Source organism: Xiphophorus couchianus, chromosome 4, assembly GCF_001444195.1.
Source record: "Xiphophorus couchianus chromosome 4, X_couchianus-1.0, whole genome shotgun sequence".
In the NCBI taxonomy this organism is placed as follows: Eukaryota; Metazoa; Chordata; class Actinopteri; order Cyprinodontiformes; family Poeciliidae; genus Xiphophorus; species Xiphophorus couchianus.
In genome coordinates, this window is record NC_040231.1 from 14,592,847 (window position 1) to 14,610,452 (window position 17,606).

At 35.0% G+C, this 17,606-nt stretch overlaps 1 protein-coding gene across 1 annotated transcript in view; it reads left to right on the forward strand.

The window, feature by feature from the left end:
* The window catches only part of spon1a (spondin 1a), a 52,310-nt gene that overhangs the window by 18,594 nt on the left and 16,110 nt on the right, over positions 1 to 17,606 (forward strand). The gene's annotated exons all lie outside the window — the stretch shown is intronic.

Consider the following 17,606-nt stretch of genomic DNA (forward strand, 5'->3'; position numbering starts at 1 on the left):
AGGCAGAGCTTTTACTCTTGCAGCTCCCAAATTATGGAACGATTTGCCGTGACATATAGAAGTGCCCCTTCATTGTCTGGTTTTAAAATTCATCTTAAGAAACATTTTTATTATTTGGCTTTTAACACGTGTTGAGACTTGTGTTCTTACCTCTGTTATCACATTTTATTGTTTCTATTGTTGTTTTCTGCCCTTTCCACATTTTAAATGTTTATTGATTATTATCTGTATAGCACTTTGTCACAGCTATTGTTGTTTTAAAGTGCTTTATAAATACAGTAGTAGTAGTAGTAATAATGACAAAGGATATGGATCACTACCACCTCTTTTGGATCTGCTATGGACAGTAAAATATTCTACATGAAAATCAGCTAAAAAAATATTAAATTGAGCCCTAAAAATTCTACATGCTGGGTTAATATTTTATCAGATTGATTTAGTATGAAACTGTGAGGTGCCATGGATTCAAAAACACACAAAAAGTGTATTTAGTTTTGTTAAAGTTCTGGCCTTCCACCTCTCATCCTTCACATACTTCTTACGCTGTCTATATTATCCCAGCTAATAGTTTGGCATATTTTTCTTTTTTCGTTTTCTTTATGACTTGCTCACTTTGTCTTAAAATAACCCCTGCTGGAGGAGCAGATGGTTCAACAGAGTTTTTATTCTTTGCTGATGCTAAAGACCTAGTGTACATAATGAGAGCACAGTAAAAGCTGTGAATTTCTTGGTTGGTTTCTATTTCCCTACTGCTGTTAATGCACTCTTTTATATTTGGCTTGAACTCTAAGCCGACATCATTACAAGGTATACAAGTTATCTCTAACCTTAGAAATGAGAGTGAAATTGCAGTGGATTTATTAAAGCTATAATTTGCTGTCTGATTAATTTGGGAAATAAGTATATGATTACTGGTAGTACTGGTCAAAAACCTTTTCTTCAACAGGCAAAACATTAAGAACAATTTCTCATTTACAATATTAGCCTGAAAGTGTTAGAACATCTAAAAGGGAAGCGAAGGGGAGAGGATACCAATATATGCATACATATAAAGGACAATGCGTTCATTCTGCAAAACAATTACATAACTCCTTGAAAAAGTAATTTAGTCCGTCTTTCAAAGCAGAAAATTAAATCAAAGTGTCAAGATGTAGTGTATTTTGATAAAAGTTTGAATCATTGCAGTCGCAAAACAAAAAGACAAATGGCCAATAGAAACCATTTAAGGATTTTCAGTTTAATAAGTTGGAATGAATGAGCATTGTATCTTGAGTAGGAATCTTCTGCAGTAGCTGATTTAAAGAAGGAGGTGAAAGACCTAGTAGAGTTTTATAAATGAACAAGAGACAGTGAATGTTCCAACGAGACAGCAATGAATGTCAATTAACCTGAGAGTACAACAGTGAGTGGTGTGTTTTATAAGGGTCATTGATAATAAATCGGATGGGGAAATAATAGATTGTATCCAATTTTTGGAAGACTTCTTTTGCATAAGTTCTGTCAGCATAATCGAATAATCAAAGAGTACACATTTCAATAATGGCTCTTTTAGCTGAGAATGTAAAAGATGAGTGGTTTCTGTACAGGAAGCCAAGTTTTGCTTTGACCTTAGTTTGAAGCGTGTTAATGTGATGAAGGACAATGAACTGTGAATAAAAGTGCTTGTACTCTGTAACTGGCACAAGAATGGTTTCATTTGTAATAGAAGCTCGATCTTTGGGGAACCAGGCGCTGATGCGATTTTCTTACATGTTGATTCTTGACTGGGGGATGCTTATTAGTAAAAGAACTAGAATTATCTTTGAACAGAGTCCACACTTTCTCTACTAATTGTTCATTAAATTACATTTCCAGATGGTCAGTTGATACTTAATTATGAGAGAAAAAAATAAATAAAACGAGTTGGTAACAACCATGAAAAGTAATGTATTTTAGCAAAAAGGCCCTTATGAATTCCTCTGCAAATATCTCCAGTGTTTGTGACCTTGTAGTAGTTCACAAACTATGATAAGTTTTTAAAAATTTCCATTAATGCTTAGATTTTTGTCAGAGGAATTCAATATTTTCTTACAAGAAGAGACAATCCCCCAAAAAGACAGCATGGCATTTGCAATGGTGTGAAAAGTGTTTGCCCCTCCTAATTAACTATTTTTGCATGTTTGTCACTTTTCGAAGACAATTATAGTAGTCAAAGACAACACAAGTAAACACAGAATACAGGTTTGGCTTCCCACCAGATGAAGTAAATTAAGATTGATCAATAATAAATTACATTTTCATTGTCATATTACTGATTTCAATTTCAGTGTTTCTCTTGTCTGTACTTTTTAAATGCTAAAAAAACCCCACTTAAAAGCACTTTAACCTTTTTTGAATCTGTTAACATCAGTTTAATTTAAAACATGTTTATAGTTTCTTTACATTTGTCTAAAAATGGATAATTATATTTCCTAAAACAAGCATCTTGCATTTTCACTTTATCTACTTTTTCTGACTCGTAAAACATAGTCCTTGTCCTTGCGGTAAGAAGACTGGGCAAAAGAGTGTCCCTGCTTTGAGCCGTGCAGCGCTGCTTAGGAAGTGCTGACACAAACAGAAAGATGACTCGCTTTGTGAAGGCGTCAAGGGGAGCAGCTAGTGATGAATGCAAAATTGATATTCATAGCCCAGCTTCTCTCCAGCCACAGGGTGCACTGATTGTTGAGTGTTCATACAAAGTTTCATTTGTAAAGCCAAGCAGGCATGCAGACCACACACACATGCTGTCACACACCCTTACAAGCACAGCCTTTTTTTAGTCCTACCTATGTCAATTCAGAGTGTGATGGGTTTATTTTGTGTTTGGATTTGTCATTCTTTAAGACCTGGTACCAGGTTGTGCTTGGCAATTTGTCTTGCTGTGCCTCCATCAGATGTGTCGTAAAAAAATATACATGTCCAAGGTTCAATATATTTTTAGAATTGGAGGTTTATTACATTGAGTATATAGGGTCACCTATATACATATATATTGTCTTGAAATGTATTTGTATTGTAATAAGAAGAAAGAATATTTGATATAGTAGGGTAGATTTATGATGCCTATATCATATGTAGACTTGCATGTCGACCAAACAAACTTTTTAGACCTTTCTTTCGAAGTTAATCTCATGTCTGACAATTCAGTCATTCAGTTTCATGTCTGATGTACCAAGTCATAAAACAGACAATTAATAAGAAAACCTTCTTTCTTTTTCAGATTCCTTTATAAGAAGAATCATGAAGTGACCATTCACATTTTAAAAAATGGTGCTTTTATTTGAATTGTAAGCAGAGGAAACATCTTTTTAAATGTCGAAAGGCTACATGCCTACAGTTTGAGTAGGTTAGCTGTCAAAGTTAATAGGAAACGCATCTATTTTTTTGAAAAGGCTTTGCAGAGTAAACAGATGTCAAATATTATTCCATTGTTCATGTACAATTGCTCTTATCAGTGTAGTAGGCAGCACCGGGATGCAGCCAGAGCTCATTGTTGCCGTCCCTCGTTTCATGTTTGAGGTGATTTATATATGCATTTAGTCATTACAGAAGCTCAGTGTGTCACTAATGAGAAGTTTAATGAGACTCCCTCCATGGACGAGTAACCAGGGCCAAGGCCTCAGACGGATTATGAAATCTCCTATTTCCTCTCGCAGCGTGGGGTGTTTTTCATTATTACACAGTACGAACACACACAGAATCCTCTAATATCATGAGCCACACAGCTGCACTAGAGAGCACAACCAACCCTCCTCAGGTCATAGCCAGAATGGCAGATTAAAGGCAGGAAATACATATGGATGCCCGTTAATACAGCTCTGAGCCTCATGCTGTTTTTTGTCTTTCAAAGTCTGATAAAAGTTGAACTATATGTAAATACCAGAATAACATGAGCGGAATTAGTAATTCTGTTCTTTTTGTGTAGCTCAGTTAGTATTAGTGTGATTATTTTTGCCATATTTAAATAGGAGAACAGTTAACACAAACAGAAAACAACTAATAGAAGATTACATTGAGTCTTTAACTCTGAGTAAACAGGTAGATATATGTGTTTCAGCTTATACCTGTGGAATTAGTTCACATTGTTGCTCTGAAATTTAATTGTCATGTGTATTTTGCTTAATTCTAATTTTTAAGATTGATATTTCAGATATATCTATAAATAGTTCTGAGTACATTTTTGAACAAGTTTTTTTTGCAACATTGCAATTCTGTACAATTATCTGCTAATTTTAAATATGAAGACAAAAGTGATCTCCTCATCCACATCCCAGACTGTAACTACCTTGGTTTAGTATTCAAATGTTAAAGTTCATAAAATGAAAAAATAGATTAAATGAAATAAGTATGGCATGCAGCCAGGAGAAAGATATTCTCTCTAAAAACGACACGTCAGTGCACATCAGTTTTATAAAGTTAAACTGGAAAAAGCAAAACGGCCTTTCAGCAAAACTCATTTGATCAGACAAGTACTAAAGCCAGTTATTTAACTTCTCAGTGAAACAATGTTTCTAGGAGCACAAAAAGAACAGACCCCTTGTACTGACTGTCAAGCATGAAGGTAGAGATGTTGATTAGCTTGGCTTGTTTTACACCCACAGGACAAGGTAGGTGACTACAACTTTATTTTAGATTATAGATTCCAATCTGTGATAGACTAGGAGTGTAAATGGATCTAATTTATGTTTTAATGTTAAAAAGTTACGTTTTTACAGTACAAATCTGTTGTTGTCAGGTGAATAAAAAAAATATAAACAAAAGGCACATTACAAGAATTCTTTCAACCTCACACTGTTTTAATACTTTTTGGTAAATAGGCTTTTTAAGAGGGAAATAGTTTTCTCCCACTGTATATGAACATCTGTTAGATGCAAACTAAGGAATTTACACTGACTTTTATGTTCTTCAAGAGATTTCTCATTTCATGAAAAGATTCAGTCTCTCATCACACTATTAGAAATCGAATTGCTGCTCACCTTGATGCCATTCAGAATTTAGATTTTCAACTCACAGTTCATTAAAGTTCTTGACCAACTAATTATTTTTGCACTGGTTTAAGGAGAGCACTATATGCTGCATAGCCTGAAAGCATGTATGAAACATCAATGAAATTCAGGCTCTTTTATGTTATAAGAGGAAATGTGGTTCACATAGTTCCTGAGAATACACACAAACACACACTTCTGTTTTACATTTTTTCCCTTTGACTCATCTTTTGGTTTTTAAAAATGGCCTGGTCTTATGTTTGAGAACTCCTAAACATTTTGTTGTTTTGACCATTAAATGCTATTTTTTTGGCTTTGTTGTGAAGATTAGATGACGCAGAAATTTGCCACATCTATTTAGTAGAATTCTTGTAGTGACTGTTTAGTAGTTATAAAAACTGGCAGCTCACCACTCTAAGCCATCAAATATCCTTACAGACAAGAACAAAAAAATAACCACTTACATTAATAAACAGCGCTGTCTGCTATCTTATTAGATGCCATCATCTTGTGCTCTTCCTTAATACATCTAAAGAAAAACTTTCACTACATTATGTGAATTTTGCTAATTCTTATATTGTCTGTATAAAGTAAAAAGAAAATATTACTTTGCATGGAAAGTAGTAGGAGGACGAGTAAGAAAAAACACAAGACTATACAAAATTAAAAATTACTTAAACATAGTTATCATGAGCACAACTATTTCCTATGCTTTTGTGGTTGATGCTGCAGAGCATCACTAAAACTCTAAGAAAATAAAGATAGGTTTAGTCCAGTGTAAAGAACATTGGAGAGTCCCATCTTGACTCCTTGCCGGTGCAGATGTATGTACAGCAATTTTACATAAGAAATAATGCAAAATGAAGCTGACGAGCCATAAATTGAAGTTAGCTCACTGTTGTAAATATTCTTAATGGAACACATTCACAAAACTATTTGCTCAAGCAAAATTAGTGCAAACCAGGATTACCAAGTTAATAGTTTGGCCATACATTTGTATGGCCAAACAAATGTACCCTGCGCTAATTTTGAATGATTGCAGGGTATTGCTACCCTGAGCTAAAAAAGAAATTACAAAATTTCTTTTGAATTTCCTTGACCAAATAAGTGTCAGGATATTGTGTTGTTTGCTTATTATTTATGTGTTCAAAAGATTTTCTTTGATTTCATAATTTTTTCCCTGTTTTACCCTATTTCAGTTCTTTAGTTACAGTACTTAGCTTTATTATGTTCCTCATACTATTTGATAGTCAATCAAAAATATTATGACTAATCAGTGTCTGTAACAATAACCTCACACTTTTAGAAGGCAGTATTTATTGGATACAATTTTCTTGGTCACAAACTCATGTTTTGCATGTAAACATGATATCTATCCTGTTGGATGGACTGTTGCTGCAGTAAATGCTCACAGCTGAAACAGATCACAGTGCCCCACATATTAAAGGTCGCATAGTGCTGGAAGCATCCTATTGATGAGTGAAGAAAATGCTGATTCATTTGAACCTAAGTTTATGCAGTGGTAATGTCATAACAAATGTTGTCAACTTTCCAACCTAAATATTTCACAGTGTGACAGAAATGTTTTCAGTCTATGATTGAAAAGTGAAATACAAGGCAGGGCATAGTTTATAGACCTCCTTTTGACAACAAAGAGGTGTAAACTTAGCTTTCACTTGCAGGAAGTAAAAATACTGTAAAATACTTTTAAAACCCACTAAGAAAAATTTAGCTATTCACACTGGATTATAAATTTGTTGTATAAAGCCTCTAAGACAAGTGCTTTTTTAAAAGGGTCAAATTGTTTAATCAATATCTGAATTCAAAATGGCAGTACACTTTTAGTTTTTTGGGTTTTTTTAAGTGTCATATCCTTTATTTGTAAGAGAAAAATATTTACATTTAAATGTGTATTTAGCAATCTAACACACACCAAACTAGCAACATAGATTTCTGTGTCTGTATCTCCACATTAACATGTTGCTATCATTTGGTCAATCAAGAAATCAATGTGATGAATCACACATCTCAGGGCCATGTAGGACTTCTCAACATATGATTCTTAAGACTATTTTTTTTTCTACCTCATGCTGCCCTCTAGACGCAAAACACAAAACACTTAGATGCACAACATGTCAACAGCATAGTACCCACGTCTGCGACGGGCTGCTTTTATCTCACAGGCTTCACTGTTGTCACCACTCTCTTCTCTTTCAGAAACCATTTTGTCATGTTCCTTGCATTTCTTTTTTACTTCCCATGGGTCTATTGCATTTTTTTTTATCTCAGTTTCATAGACATACCATATGCTAAAATGAGGCCTGACATCTTAACCCTAGCTCTGTATTCATGCTTCCCAAGCCACGATGGTCAATAAGATAAACACTACATTGTCTGAAAAGTGACCAGAGATTCGCATTACAACTTTTCTTATGGCACTGCTCTTTTGTTTGCCTATGGTTTTACTTGCTGTTTTTTCTTAGTTTTAATGAAAGCTTATATGTGTGTATATGAAAAAAGAATCATTCTTTAAATTTAGCTGGCAGATTTCTCTCAGACTGTCAAGTCAGCTCTTTGAGCACTGCTGAGCTATTCCTGTATTGGAAAAGAATGCTCTCAAAAACCTTTATGCCTGTCTTGGCTCATAGGACTGTTATTATAACTGGTTAAAGTGATCAGAACTGCCAGATGAAAGTAGAATTTCAAATGCAACAGGAAACCTAGTGTGTGCTTTCTGTGAGTTTTTAAGTGCATATACCTTTAAACACAGGTAATTTATTTATCTGAGTGGATTTTGAATTGATTATCTTTTTGTTATTAAACACCCAGGTTGCAATGCAGTTGGGTGTTTCCATTCAAACAGTTTTATATGAATGACTTAAATACTTGTTTGTGTTAATCCAGCTGCATCTTGTGCATTTCTTTTGTTTTTTGTAGGTATGTATTGATTATACAGCAAACAAGAATACCTGATACAATGGGTATTGATCCTCAATGATGCAGTTGTGCTGGTTAAGATCAAAGTCAATGAAGTGTACCCATGGGAAGTTGCATTGGTGTAGATTTTCAGTCATACAGAATATGACAAGTCCCAAGTACTTAAATACATCACAACCTGATATATTTTCTTCATTCACCAAAGAAACAATGAAAAATATCTTTGTTGGAATGTATGTCTCCGTAATATTAATTTATTTGTTTATTGGTGGCCCAGATCTCGCAGTGCGCAGAAAATCAGCATCTTAATTCACAACTCTTCATTCTGTTAAGCTGATGGAAGAAATCCTAAATGTAGCACTGAGGGGAGATGAGAATTGAGCGGAATTGTGTAGGAGGCCAATTCCAGGCTAAATATTCTTTGGTTTTGTTACAGGTTAGCTCCAGAACTGTTTATCTTGTTTGGGTATGTAAGAACTTCTTGGTGAATGATTGTTATTCTCTATGAGCTTGAGATGACACAGTTTATGGAAATTAAAATTAAGATTAATGCTAAACATCAAAAAGTGTTTTTACTAAGCTCTGGATCTGTATTCTCCAGGATCGTGACTCCCCCTCTTATCAGTCGATAATCAAGGCTGGATCGCTTTTCTTTTGATGTGCATGATTGCTTTTGACTATGTTTATTGGTGAATCCAAGTTTGCAAATTTATATTTTGCAGATTAAAGTGTGTGTGTGAAAGAATTTGCAACATTTTGAGTCCCCCCACCCCTACTTTTGCTGTGCAAACCATGAGAAACAGTCAGTAACAGGTTGGGAAGCAGATTGAGTGAAATCTATATTACAGAATCTAAACACCAAGCAACTGTGTAGTATATATGGATACTGAAATTTAAATGAAGCTATTTGCTTTTCATTCAGCTGTATGATTACTCAGCTGTGAATTGCTTCATTTTTATTTCACAGACTGTGGCAAGACTAATCAAACACTGACAAGACTGTTTATTAACAGTGATTTGGTCTGTTAGGTTTAAATTCTAAGTGTAATATGGTCAATTGCAAATAATAATAAACTCCTTGTCCATAAGGCAACATCTTTTCAAATCTTCATGAGCAGTTAATCTGGCTCTCTAAATGCAATGAGCCATCTTAATAAATATTTTTAATGTTTGATTCATGAGATGACCTGATAAATCTGTTCTCAAAAATGGCGATACTTGTTTTTCTGGCTCAGTGTAAATAACACTCTAGCACTGCTACTTGAAATTCACTACAGTCTTCATATCATTTGGTAACTTACAGAACTAGAGGCTCATGAGAGGGTCAAACAGATGGAAAGAGACACTGTCTGATAGAGTAGGATAAGGACAAAGGATTCAGATGCAACCTCTTACATATTCGTAATAGACTCAAAAACTAAGTGTAATTCATATTTACATCATAGTATATAATGTATGAATAATTTTCTATATTAAACAGATTTTATAGGTTGTCTAAAAAGTTATTGATTAAAATTGATGTTAAAACAGTGATAACGTTACATCTGCCACAAAACTAGTACGTTCATAGACATAAATATGTCATGTGTCTACGCAGAGTATTGCAGTAAATATGCAAACTATGTTGTAGTACAGTGACTGGAACCAACCATCTTGTTGTGGTGCCCCCATCACATCATTATTTGTTTCACAGCATAATCCAAATGTGACCTTCCACCATAAACACTACAGGTGTAGAAATAGAAAAGAGGGAGAAAAATGAAATCCAGAATCTCCACCTTCTAACAAGTGAGGTCCTGACACATTCCCCAAACCTACAAGAACATCTGAATATAAAAAAATATATATATATTATTTCATTAAACAATAAAATAAAATTATTTAGTTAATTTATTCATCAAAATTTTTATTTTTTATTTCTAAATGAGTAAGTGCTGCATACATTTATCTACTGTTTGTAAGAGACTGAAGCGTGGTTGAGGGATCAAACCATTTTATTTTAAGAGTAAAGGTGTGGTTGAAATCAAAATACACCAAATTGCACAATATCATGTATATAAGATTATACACTGTATTCGTTATGTAAAATATATTTCCAGAAAAAGTTGCACCTCATCTCAATTTTCCTATGTTATTGATTTCTATTATTTTTTTGTCCTTTTTCTTTTCAGTGCCACTTGGTGAGCAAGTTGTTTTTGGTCTTAGAGTTGACTTCTGGCTCATAAGTGAGATGAGGGCAGTTTTTTTCAGAGATATTAAAAGTGAATTATATTTATTATTCCTGAGAACCACTGTCAGATGAAATCATATTACAGAAGCACTGTGAGTCTCAACGTTTTATCTTAACAGAACCTTTCACTGGCTTTGAAAGTCATAAGGCGTTTGCCGTGTCCTATTAGGGATCTTTCCTCTTTTTAAATGCTATGCTTAAAAAAGAAGCTAAGTGTACAAAAATGAAACTAGGTTTGTATTTTATGGGTTTATGTTTTTGTGCCCAAAGACACATAACAATAAATTTTCAAGTGTCAGAAGCAAACATTTTCATTCTTATCTATGCTCTTCGCTAATATTAGTCTACAGTAGAGTTTTGCAAGAAGCTGGAACTTGGTTGTGATTTATTGTCCAGATTTACTGTTTTTGTATGACAGTAACATTAGTTAATTCCAGGTTAAGGCTCATTCTATTAACTTTTGGATCACATCTTTCATTTTTAATGAAAATGAGTTGCTTTACAACAACTGCATTAAAAACCTCATTACTCTTTTTCTCTTCTTTCTTAGTGTGTTAATGTGCACATCACATAGTCAAACACCATAATGTACATCAATATTTTGCAACAAAAAGCTTACAAATACACAACATTATGTTTTCTGTTTTGCTCATACCTTTATTAGATGGATTGTAATGTCTGATGAAAAACATGCAGCTAGTTTTTTTTTTCAAAACTTGTTGTCTTTTGCTTGTGTCTGTTAATTTATGCAATAACTTTCATGCGCATTTATGAATGATGATTGTTAAATGAGTATATATGCTAAACTTTCAACGTGAGCGTGGCGCAGCATGTTTGGTCCAACCTGTTCTGAAGCTGAAAGTTTTCTGCCGTGTTCAGTTACCATATTCTCTATGTGCCTGATTAAGTTTCATGCTCCATTTTCCCTCGTCCTTTACTTTGAGTTTGCATTGCTTGCTGTCTCATTTTAGTCATTTGGTTAACTGACAAATGGTCCATGGTTTGCTCCTCCACTTCCTAATTTCACCTGGATTAAGGTTCTGACCTCTAAGATGTACAGAGTGAGTGGATGGGTAATGATAAAGAAACTTGGTTTTCTTACAGTGAGCAGACACATGGTGTATCACCACATGTTGAACTGTTGAAAGAAGGCAAGCCAATGGAGGAAGCCTGTTTCTTAGGAACACGACATTTAGTTTGATGTGTTGAGTGGATCTTCATATTGCAATGATGTCTCTCAATCTCAATTGTGAGATGAGTTGTAGAAACGAGTCATATCCATTCATTGAAGCCTTGCCTCACAAACTTCAGAAGTTAAATGATATGCTGTTAAGCTAGTACTTTCCTGGTTGTAGTGGAGTTTGGCACTGTCTGGTCATTATGTTCTGCCATATTGTTCATTAGATTGTTGACAGTTGCCGTTTCTATAAATCCTCTGTATGTCTGTTAAGGACATTTTGTCTTTTGCTTTATTGTTTTTATTCATTAATTTTGAAAGTTATCATACAAAGAGTTCAGTTAATGTCGAGTTGGTTTTAGACTAATTTCTTCTCCTGATGGAAAGCTGTTTGTGATGCCAGGATCTTACATTGCTTTCTGAAGACATGGAGATTAAGGTTATTTTCTGGGCAGTTTTAGGATCATCAGCTATTCTACTGCAAAGCATTTCAAAAAATAACAAGTCCTCATCGACATTGTTGTAAAGTAAGAATCATAATAGAAAGAGGGAAAAAATACTTTTAGAGCAACAGTCATGCTGAACTGGGTCATCAACAACAGTTATCTAAGTTCATCTCTAATAATACCTCCTAGCCGTGGACCCAGGACTGGTTGCCTGTATGATGGTTCAGGCTGCTTGATGAATGAATCTGCCAGGCTTCACTGCGGGGCTAAGAGTGTGCCACCGAGGACAATCATGGTCAGCAAATCAGTTCACGGCTCTCTAGAGAAGTATTCAGTGCTTGCAAACCCATCTACCTTTAGCATGGACAAATCTCTTGTCATCACTCTGTCTCCCCTGCCCGTTGGATGTTCTCCTTTCTATTTTTGCACGAGATTGGTCTGACTGAAGAGACTTCATCTACACAATATCTGAACTGCAGCCCATTCTGTCAAGCAGGATATGGGAATGTCAGTGGAGATTTAATTAACACCTGAAGGCTGTGTAAGCCTTTCACAGCACATGCTGATAACAGCCAGCTTGCATCCAGTTGGAATTTTGAAGCAATTTTCTATGTCTATTAATAGTGTGAAGTGTTTGCAAGGACAGACAGATCAGAGATTCTTTAGCAGAACATTGATTACAACATCAGAGAAGCTGCTATCGCAACATAGGAAAAAGCTTTCTCAAGCTTAATGGGGCTTTGGCTCGCAGGCAGAAACAACTCACATAATTGCTTCTGATTGTGCTGCAGGGATTCGTTTGACTATTTTTTATTATAAAATGACATGTTCAAAATTTATTCGCTGCCCGCCTTATGCTAACCAGCTACTCCATTTGGCACACTTGTTCCACTGCTTATTAACTCAAATAGTGACTCACCCAATCACATGGCAGTGGCCCAAAGCATTTAGGCATGTAGACGTTCTAGTACATAGAACGTCTAGAACGTTCAAAAAAGAGAAAATATACAGTGAGTGGCAGTTTATCGACAAAAATAACTTGCGGATGTTTGAGGTGAAGACGGGTTTGAGATGATTGAAAGGTAACAATACCTAAAAGAAACCTACTCATTATACCACAGTGTATAGAATACCTGGATTATAACAAGGCTTCAATATGTCGGACATTGAACCAGATAAGTTACCAAAATTGGAAACTGAAGACTGAAGAAATATTGCCTGGTTATGTGAGTCTCAATTTCAGCTATGACAGTCAGATGGCACGGCCAGAATTTGGCACAAAAAACAGGAATTATAGATCGATCTTGGCTTGTATCAATGCTTTAGATTGCTCCTGGTGGTATAATGACATGGGGTATATTTTCTTGGCACAACTACTCAGTCATAAATCAAGCCAAGTTTATCTGTATACATTTCAGCAACAAGGCAATTCTTTTGCATAATAAAAACATAACACAATAAACAACCAAAAAACATATTTTAATAAAGAGAAATACTGAAAAGTTTCAGTCCAGACTAGAATTAATCCTATCAACCAAAAGCAACTCTAAAGAAATTTGTTTTTAGCTTTGATTTAAATGAACTCAGTTTTTCAGCAGCTTTGCCATTTTCTGGAAGTTTGTTCCAGATTACAGGAGCAGTATCAGTCTCTACACTTCAGCTCAACCAGTTGACGTCTTCTCTGATTAGGATTAACCCCAACAAAACCACAGGACCTGACAGTGTTGGGAACGACTCTGAGCTCATGTGCTGACCAATTTGTCCTTTTAGGCATTTTTAATCTGTCCCTGCAGTTTTCTACTCTCCCTGCCTGCCTCAAATCCTCCATCATCAAAATCTGCTATTGTGTTTACTTGATCACTGTCTTTTGGGGCTTTTCTAAATTCAGAAGTAACATATCTACACATTTGTTTAAATATGGACTAATATCTCATTAGGCTCTTTCTGAAACCCTGGTGAATCTGTGCTGCAAAAATGTCTGGGCAGGTCTAAGAGCAAAAGGCCATCCAACCAGCTAATAGAATGGCGTATCTAATGAAGAGGCTGTTCGGTTTATAGCTGTTCTTGCTGATAAAGGTTTTATAAAATTATCCAATTTGTATTAGTAAAAAACAAAGGTGAAAGTAATCCACAATCTCTGGTCATGTCACACCGGCTTAATGTTAACATTACTAATTTAATTGTACATTTTTATTTTGTTATATTTTAACAAATTCCACAAGTGGGTGATTTTATTTAATATCCCAAGCGTGTCTGAGTTCTTGCTGCTACTGTTTCATGGTTTCTTTCACCTTCCTCATTTCAGCTCTGCCACCAGGAACTGGGAATGGCCATTAGTATAATTTTTTCACAGAGACAGGGTGAATAATATGAGCAATTTCCACAGAAATACCCTCCCTACTTCTGCTTCAGTGACAGTCGGGCTTCACTGACATGAAAGATGCTAATATGGTTTTATTTGCATTGGGAAGCTTGCTGCTTCATCTCTTTTCTGAAGCAAGCTTCTAGAAAATTAACATTTTAATGAATTAAAATTCAGCTCTAAAAAGAAGAGACTCGAATATAGACAGAGGAAAAAGTATTAATTAATTAAAAAAATTAAATGGATGCATGCATCATCTCCAAATACAATACACAAGAAGTAAACATTCATGGGAGTAGCTTTAGCTGTACAAACTCTTACACTTTTATGTTGCTTGACAGTTTTGCAAATTGGTTGCCTTAAATCTTTTGTTGTAATACAAACATAATGACACAATGGAAAGCAAATAAGTAATAAAATCCCGATAGAATTGTATTTGAAACGTAATCAATTACAAATTTATTGATGAAACTTGACTTAATGTCGTGTTTTGATTGTTGATTCTATGTTGCGTTGTGTTTCTGTGTTTGATATGATGTAAAGCACTTTGAAATGCCTTGCTGCTGAAATGTGCTACACAAATAAAATTTGATTGATTGATAACGCAAAATTAGAATGATTTCTTACACTAATGGCTATTTGATGTTTAACAGTTTAGTAGTAGAGAGCATACATGTGGATGTGTGGCCGTTTTTGTTTTCCACAGTGAAGACTGCTGGCAGGGATAGCAGCTCGAGGGCTGGGTGGTGTTTTCACATTAGAATGGTTGTGACAGATCGGCTGCGATTTTCTTTTTCTTTTTGGAAAAATGTAATATTGTTTTTCAGATATTTCCACCCAGAAAGTGTTCAGTGAAAAAATGAGAAATCCTCTCTGAGTCGTTAAGAAGTCATCTGAATGACATCTCAGCTGTTTTGTACTTTTGTATTATTCCATGCATGTGAAAGCACTTGGAAAGAACATTGCTGTAGGCAAAATACCAATCAAATTATTGGACTTTTCTCAGATCTCAACAAAGCATAGAGGTCAGGGGCCAGTTATGTTAGAAAAATTACAATAATGCAGTTGTATGTTGAAAAAGCATATTGGAATACAGTGGAAAGATATTTTATTCCATCTCCAGTGTCTTCCTTGGGTCACCAAATTTTTCTAGCAACCAATATAGACACCATGTACATTAAAAACCAGTTGGTTGGGCGCCGAGCTAGTAAAAAAAACACTCCTGTCCTATTGTCCCTACAATAGTTTTAACGTGCAGTTTTCCAAGTTCTAATGCTTTAACAGGAACTCTGTGCTTTGCTCAGATGAGACTAAGGTTGGGCTTTTCAGCAAGAAACAATGGAGTGGATTGATGTAAAACAACTATGAATATGTAGAAAGGAATCAAATGCTTCCTGTTGAGTATGGGTTGGTGTTGCTGTATTCTTGTTTTTCTTCCAAAGGCACTGCAGACCCTGTCAGAGTGCATGGGTCATAAATAATATGTGAATTAGACCTCTGGTGATCTCTATCAGACAGTTACAAATGGATCATTATTGGATCTACCAACAAAAAAAAAACATTTTCAAAACATATAACAAAATCTTTTTAGCCAGACATAAAATCAACCTTCCTCCATGGCTATGTCAGCGCTCAAACCTAAATCCTATAGAAAACTTGTGCCATGAGCTGAATAGGAGAAAGCGCATGAGTGAATTAATAATCTAGAGAGATTGCACAGATGAATGGTCAAAATCCCTTTCTCTGTGAGTTCAAACTTTTTGAAATTTTCTACAACCAAACAAAGTCTGGAAAATGTGGGTAAAAAATAATGAGAGTATTGTAATAATAATGTAACCTGTGATTTTTTTTCAAACATAAATATGTTTGATTGTGTCACAGTTTTTTACCCAGTAAGTGTATAGAAATAAAAAGGAGGATTTTTCTTATTTTATCAATTTGAAAGTTTGATGTATATTGAGGCTTTTCACACATCTTGCCACTAAACATAAAGGATGCTACCAAATTTTAAGTGACTTCAAAATCCATGTTGCTGTTGTACAGGGGAATTACAAATTGTTGACACAGTGATAGAAAAGTTGCAGCTCAGCTCATAAATTTTGTGGTTTAAATCTGTATAAACAAACTTTATTCATATTAATCAGGGCATATGCATATTAAACCTCTAATTGTAGTTAGTGCAAAAGGGCAAAATTAACCATATCAGCACTTCAACTCTATCCCTAACAGTTTCTTATTTGCAATGATGTCAGTTTAAATGTAGTTTCTTGCCTAACAGGGAATTACACATGCTAAATCAAGCATCACAAATGAAGGTTCACTGCGCTTGTCAAGATTAGATGGGAATTATTCATGCAATATGAATCTGTTCCCTACAAAATGATGCCATTTCCACTGCTTGATGTGTCTTCACTAATAGATTCAAGCAGTTCTATATTCTGGAAATGACTCAGCTACCAAAAATCTCTTTGTGTACATGCTCAAACTATGAGAAAAGATAGATTTGTTTTTGTTTGTTAAATGTTTGAAATTGTGATGTGTTCTTATACGATTTCTTTCTGTCTGTCCACAGTAAGCTTTGCAGTCAAATTGGCAGCATAATGCCAACAACTGTTATGAGAAACAATTCTGGTTTCCTTCCCTGTCTGAATATGTTTTTTATGGTGTTTCTTGATAAAATAAGCTCTTATTTTAAGTTTTCCCAACAGTCTTCCACTTACAGTAACTTATGTCTGTTGATTCTAAGTGAAGGTAAAATGCATAGCCTGTAATATAATTTTTAAATTGAAAGAGGTTAAAGGATCAAGCTAATTTATTTGTAAGATTGTAAGATGTAAAAACAAATCCAAATTTACCTGACAGCCATTCGGTTCTTTCACTTTTTCATAAAGATCTGGAGGAGCTCAATCACAGGGTAGGAGATGGTCAAGTTGCAAGCTTGTAGAATAAAATGAACTCCACTTTTGTTATGACTTACTAGTATCTCTAGTATGATCAAACATTTGTAGGATTAAGTTGACTTGCACTTGACACTGCAGTCCTGAAAAGCTAACGATTCCACTTTAGTGGTTCTAATGCAGCTCAGATGTCTTATTCATTTTCATGATGTTTTGGCAGCATCTGAGGAAACCTCACAACTACGACACAAGCAGTTTAAAAAGTCCAGATGAGTGGTGAATGTGAATTGGCCATGCAGAGGGATTCTTGACGGAACTAAAGTATGACCACCATGCACAGTTGTCCTGGTAATGACAGAAAAAGAAAATATGTGAGGGTTGCTAAGGTTTTCTGTGCCAAAGGGAGAACCATGCACTACTTGGCTATTACCTTTAAAGAATTTACCCTCAGCTCACTGTGAGCCAATTTCATGGCTGATATCCCCAGTGTGAGGGAGTACGACAGGTCAATTCTCCCCCAGCAGGAAAGATTTGGACTTGTGGCTTCGGGGGAC